Source organism: Gossypium arboreum, chromosome 4 (assembly GCF_025698485.1).
Source record: "Gossypium arboreum isolate Shixiya-1 chromosome 4, ASM2569848v2, whole genome shotgun sequence".
In the NCBI taxonomy this organism is placed as follows: Eukaryota; Viridiplantae; Streptophyta; class Magnoliopsida; order Malvales; family Malvaceae; genus Gossypium; species Gossypium arboreum.
This window is the reverse complement of record NC_069073.1, coordinates 63,713,147-63,720,082: the sequence shown is the minus strand read 5'-3', so window position 1 is coordinate 63,720,082 and position 6,936 is coordinate 63,713,147. Positions and strand designations below refer to the sequence as shown.

At 39.7% G+C, this 6,936-nt stretch overlaps 1 pseudogene; it reads left to right on the top strand.

The window, feature by feature from the left end:
• Positions 1 to 577: 577 nt before the first annotated feature.
• LOC128291584 (uncharacterized) lies at positions 578 to 5,071 on the top strand (annotated as a pseudogene).
• The last annotated feature ends 1,865 nt before the right edge of the window (positions 5,072 to 6,936 follow it).

Here is a 6,936-nt window from a genome sequence, read left to right as displayed (position 1 = left end):
ATTTACTTCATAAAATTCAAGTATTATATTGTATTTACCATTTTAGTAGTTTATAAACAAAAAAAATTAATTCGTGAAATTCAAGTATTATATTGTAATTATCGTTTTAGTAGTTATAAAAAAAAAGAGTATAAAAAAATTCAAAAAAAATTTGAAAAAAAAGAAAAAAAGGAAAAAAAAAGGAGGTGTTTTATTCAATTTGATTGCTATTTGAACGTCAAGCCTTGATTTGATATAGTTCCCGATCCATCTTCTGTTCTAAACTCCCTAATCATATACATGCCACACTTTCTTACCCAATTCCCTGTTCTTTCAGCCAACCCTAAACCTATACGCATCTCTATTGTTACCCTTTTGAAACTGACTCACAAACTAGAAGATCAAGCCTAGTAAATCCTTTACAAGGTTATAAGAGAAGAAAGGAGTGGAAAAAGGCACGAGTGAGTGAGCGCATTCGAGGGGAGGTAAAAGCCAAACGAGCATAAACATGAGTGTGAGTGCCATCATTCTTTCTTTTCAAGAGATATTGTGAGGTTTGTGGTGAGGTTACAACATGTCGCGAAGTCCGGAACGTAACATGAATGAAGGACTACCAAGACAACCTTTAAGGAACGTGGCTCCCGGAGGTAGAGGAGTCCCTGATCTAGGCCAGCAAGCGCTCCTAAAGGAAATCCAACGTATGTTTCACAACGAACTCGAGTCCATAAACGAAAGACTAGACCGAGTCGAAGAGAGGGGGCGACGAGAAAGAACGCCTTAAGGCCCTAGATGTGAAAGAGGTCGAGCAAGGCCATTCGAAGATGAGATGTATGACCCAAGTGATTTAGAAAGCGACCAAGGTTCAAATCAAAGTGAGCGACGCCGAGGTCAGCAGAACCGGGGTCAAAGGGATTGAGGCTGAGTTGATGATGATTTGAAGAACATTGAGCTCTCCATACCACCCTTCCAAGGCAAGTCTGATCCGGAAGCGTACTTGGAGTGGGAAAAGAAAATAGAATTGGTATTCGACTGCCATAACTACTCGGAGGTCAAGAAAGTCAAGTTGGCGGCAATCAAATTCTCCGACTACGCCATGGTGTGGTGGGACCAATTAACAACAAGTCGAAGACGAAACGGAGAAAAACCAATCTCAACATGGCAAGAGGTGAAGGTGGTGATGGGAAAGAGATTTTATTCCTTCCTATTACCATCCGGAATTATACCAAAAGTTACAAAACCTTACGCAAGGTCACCGGAGCGTGGAGGATTACTTTAAATAGGTGGAAGTAGCAATGATTCGTGAGAATGTGGAAGAAGACCGCGAGGCAACCATGGCTAGGTTCTTAGCTGGGCTAAATCGAGAGATTGCTAACATGGTGGAGCTTCAGCACTATGTCAAGGTGACCGACATGGTTCATGTTGTGATTAAAGTTTAAAAGAAACTAAAGAAGAAAAGCTCTGTTCGGGCCTATGCCAACCCTGCAAACAACTCAAAGTGGGGACAAGGTACGAGCAAAAAGGACTTCCCTAATCGCCCGAAGGAACAAAACCATCCTGCAAAGTTTAATAAGCCCGTTGGTGAATCAAGCAAAGGCAAAGAAGTTGCCAATCCAAATCACACGAGGGACATCAAGTGCTTTAAGTGCTTGGGGCGAGGGCACATCGCTAGTCAATGCCCTAATCGAAGAGCAATGGTGATGAGCGCCAGAGGCGAAATCGAGTCAGAAGATGAGAAAGAAGAAGAATCTGACACCCCTGTCAGTGATGAAGAAGACGAACTTGAGTATGCCGTTGAAGGTGAAATCCTTGTAATCAAACGTAGCGTAAGTGTACAAAGTGTGGAGAATGAACAACAGCGCGAGAATATCTTCCATATACGCTGCCTTGTGCAAGGCAAGGTGTGTAGCCTTATTGTGGATGGCGGGAGTTGTACAAACGTCGCTAGTACGTTAATGGTGGAGAAACTCAGCTTGGCCACAACGAAGCACCCTTGTCCGTATAAGCTTCAATGGCTTAATGATGGTAGGGAGTTGAAGGTGACAAAACAAGTATTGGTGCCATTCTCCATCGGAAAATACAATGATGAAGTTCACTGTGACGTGGTTCCCATGCATGCCGGGCACCTTTTGTTAGGCCGTCCATGGCAATTTGATCGAAAGGTGGTATATGATGGCTACACCAACCGATACACCTTCAAGCATTTAGGCAAGAACATCACTTTAGCACCTTTGACACCGAGACAAGTATACGAAGATCAAGTGAAGTTGCATGATTCAATTGAAAAATTTAAAGAGAATGAAAAGAAAGAAAAGAGTGAAAAGGTGTGTGAAAAAGTGAGTGAAAAGAAACGAGGGAAACAAGTTGTTAAAATGAGAGAAAAGAATAAAGAATAAGAAAAACAAAAGAGTGAAGAAAAAACGAGTGCAAAAATGAGTGTTTATGCGAAAGGGAGTGACATTCGAAAATCCTTTATGTTGAGGCAGCCTATACTTGTACTCATGTACAAGGAATCATATTTGAATACTAATGAATTAGATGGTGCTTTACCTTCTTCTGTTGTCTCTCTCTTGTAGGAATTCGAAGATGTACTTCCCGACGAAGTTCTGAGTGGCTTACCACCTATTCGGGGAATAGAACATCAAATCGACTTCATCCTGGCGTGTCTATACCAAACCGACTGACTTATCATAGTAATCCTGAGGAGAGCAAGGAGCTGCAAAAACAAGTGAATGAACTCTTTGAAAAGGGATTCATCCGCGAGAGCCTTAGTCCATGTGCTGTTCCGATTTTGTTGGTGCCGAAGAAGGATGGGACTTGGCGCATGTACGTTGATTGTCGCGCTGTGAACAAAATCACGATTAAGTATCGTCATCCAATACCGCGCCTAGATGATATGCTCGATGAACTAAGTGGTGCTCAGTTGTTCTCCAAAATTGACCTCAAAAGCGGTTACCATCAAATACGGATGCGCGAGGGAGATGAGTGGAAAACAGTGTTTAAAACTAAAAACGGTTTGTACGAGTGGTTGGTAATGCCATTCGGTCTTACTAACGCTCCTAGTACCTTTATGCGTTTAATGAACCATGTTCTGCGAGCTTTCATTGGTAAATTGTGTGTGGTTTACTTTGATGATATTCTTGTTTATAGTAGATCTTTAGATGATCATTTAAAGCATTTACGAGCTGTTCTTGATGTGTTGCAAAAGGAAACTTTATATGCCAATCTTAAGAAATGCACATTTTGTTCTAACCAAGTTGTTTTCCTAGGATTTGTTGTCAGCTCGCAAGGACTTCAAGTTGACCAAGAAAAGGTGAAAGCCATCCGAGAGTGGCCTAGACCGACCAACATAAGCCAAGTACGAAGTTTCCATTGCTTGGCGAGTTTTTAACGTCGGTTCATCCCAAATTTTAGCACATTGGCCGCACCTCTCACGAGCGTGATAAAAAAGAATTCTACCTTCTTTTGTGGCGAGGAGCAAGAAAAATCTTTTATTTCACTTAAAGATCATTTAACTAATGCTCCATTACTCATATTACCTGATTTTGATAAAACATTTGAAATTGAGTGTGATGCCTCAGGTATCGGGATTGGTGCTGTGTTGACCCAAGAAGGGAAGCCCGTGGCGTATTTTAGTGAAAAGCTAAGTGGCGCACCATTGAATTATCCCACATACGATAAGGAAATGTACGCTTTGATCCAGGCATTGGAAACGTGGCAACATTATTTGTGGCTGAAGGAGTTTGTCATCCATTCGGACCATGAATCGCTCAAGCACATCAAAGGCCAACACAAGCTCAACAAAAGGCACGCAAAATGGGTAGAATTTCTTGAATCCTTCCCTTATGTTATACGGTATAAAAAAGGTAAGGAAAATATTGTGGCCGATGCACTATCTCGTCGATATACCTTGTTAAATCATTTGGATTCAAAACTTCTTGGGTTTGCATTTTTGAAAGATTTGTATAACTCTGATGCTGATTTTGGAGATGTATATAAATTGTGTGAACATGCTGCTGTTGATAAGTTTTTCAGGTTCGATGGCTTCCTTTTTCGAGAAGGTAAGCTCTGTATCCCACAAAGCTTCCTGCGAGAGTTATTAGTACTTGAGGCATATGGTGGTGGTCTCATGGGCCATTTTGGCATTGCAGAGACCTTGTCCATGCTGCAAGAACACTTCTTTTGGCCACGGATGAAACGGGATGTCGAGAAAATATGTTCGCGATGTTTGGTTTGTAAGAAGGCAAAATCAAAGGTTAACCCACATGGGCTGTACATGCCTTTACCTATTCCCGAAGGGCCTTGGGTTGATCTTTCAATGGATTTTATCTTAGGTCTACCGCGAACTCGAACCGGAAAAGATTCCATTTTTGATGTAGTAGATCGATTTTCAAAAATGTCACATTTTATTGCTTGTTCGAAAACTGATGATGCTGTTAATATTGCTAACCTTTTCTTTAAAGAAGTTGTCAGGTTGCATGGAATTCTGAAGACGATAGTGTCCGACCGCGATGCAAAATTTCTTAGCCATTTTTGGAGGACACTTTGGAGCAAGCTAGGCACTAAGCTCTTATTCTCCACGACATGTCATCCTCAAACGGATGGACAAACCGAGGTGGTGAACCATGTAATATCCACTCTACTATGGGCCATCCTCCGAAAAAATCTCAAATCGTGGGAGGAATGCCTACCTCATATAGAGTTTGCTTATAACCGAACCGTTCACTCTGCTACTAAATTCTCTCCATTTGAAATAGTTTATGATTTTAATCCTTTATCTCCTCTTGACTTAATTCCATTACCTAACGATCAAATTGTTAACGTAGATGCCAAGAGGAAAGCGGACTATGTGAAACAATTGCATCAAAAGGTTAAAGCTAATATCGAGGCTAGGACAGAGCAATATGTGCGCAAGGCCAACAAAGGGCGAAAACAAGTCATATTTGAACCAGGAGATTGGGTGTGGGTTCATATGCGAAAAGAAAGGTTTCCGGCTCAGCAAAAGTCAAAGTTATTGCCGAGAGGAGATGGGCCGTTTCAAGTTTTGGAACGAATAAACGATAATTCTTATAAACTTGATCTCCCAGGTGAGTAAAATGTAAGTGCTACCTTTAATGTAGCTGACCTCTCTTTCTATGATATAGGTGACGATTTGGGGGCAAATCGCTTCGAAGAGAGGGAGAATGATACAACCACACCTCCCGAGTTGTCGGCTGCCAATGAAGATCCTCTCGAATTGCCCGTAGGACCGATTCAAAGACGCAACTAATATGATCGCGACCTGGAGTGCATCAAGTTCGAGCAAGGACTCAATGGTGCTGCCTCAAGGACCAATTACGCGAGCTCAAGCTAAGCAATTCAAGAAGGCCATTTCGGCCTTAGTTAATCAAGTGTGGGGCGAGGCTTTGGTTGGAGAAATAGATCGAGTTGGGACCAGCTTAATAAAGTGTCCTTGCAACATTTTGCAAACTAATTTCAGCTCAATTTCCACTCCTTGAACCCGTTCCAACTAAATTGAACTTTTATTTATTTCTTTTAGCTTTGCATTTAGTTTGCATTTTAATACTTGCCTTTAAGCCTCTTAGTTTAATAAATGAGTTTCTGGTCATTAATACAACTCATCTTAGTTTAATTAAATGAGTTTATTTGATGAATTTAATTTAATGAGTTGCTTCTTTAATTAATCTAGTTACTAGGTTAATTTATTGGTGCATGAGTTAAAGTTCATTAAATACTTCTTTTAATTAACTAGTTGTTGGAATAAATGATGCATAAGTGTGTGTTCATTTATTTACGTAGTTGTTAATTTGTTTAAAGCTTAATAATTGAATAAATGTGACGGTTACATATGTTTTAATTGCAGGTGACTTTTCAATTCACAAAGGCTGTTACGCATTCAATAAAGGAGACTTTTCAAGTTATTTTGGTTACAAAGAGGGGCTGTTATAAAGGAAGCATTAAGCATCATTAAAGAGAGTTTAAAGGAGCATTTCATGTCCTTTAAAATCTGGTAGCAGCTTGTTCAAATACCCCAACGTTTTTTTTGCTACTTAATGGACAATTTATGCACTGCAAATTTCATTAAAGTGGATGGAGTCTATTCAACTAGCCAAAGGGAAAATCAAGAGTCATTTTTCAAGCCTTTAAGGACATTAATTCAGCTAGTTGAAGAGAGGAGTTATTGACTCTAGAATTTCAAAAGTCTTTAATTTATAATTAGCCCTTTAATAGCACTTTACTATGTGACCATTCGGCTAGCTCATTTTAGCCTTATAAATTCTTGTAACCAAGCCTTTTTGGAGACTACGTTTTGGACATTTTGAATGATATTCGCCAAATTTGTGAGGCAAACTTTTCTCTGTTTTCATTCAAAGATTTGTTGGCTACCTAGTGTTCTAGTTGTGTCATCCATTTTCTTTGTTGAAAATCGAACTTATCACTACTCGTAGTGTGGCGTTCAAACATACCAAGGTTCCTACTTTGCTAAGTAGCGGTCGAGGTTCTCATATTCTCCATCCGACCACCTTGAAAACTTATAAACATTTAGGTCAATATTTTCTAATATTGGTTCGTGTTTGTTTATGAGATCATTTTCGTTTCCATTCCATTCCATCTTTTCATTTCATTATAACCAAACCTACAAAACTTTATATCTATAAACCCATCTACATAAACTTCATATCCATAAACCCATCTTTGAATCCTTTTATATAGCTTCCGCCATTATTTACGTTAAAACATCCTTTTGAATAAATCGAACGATATTCCTTCGTAGACGATCGGGCAAACTCACATACGACTCGACTCACCCCGAGGCGGATCGTATCATTTGGTATCAGAGCTACAAAAACGAGGAGTACGAGCATTCAAAATTACTCGAGAATAGTCGTGACTCATCAAGTAAGATTCAAAAAAAATTCAAAAAAAAAAACAAAATCTGAATATTTGAACATAGTTTTA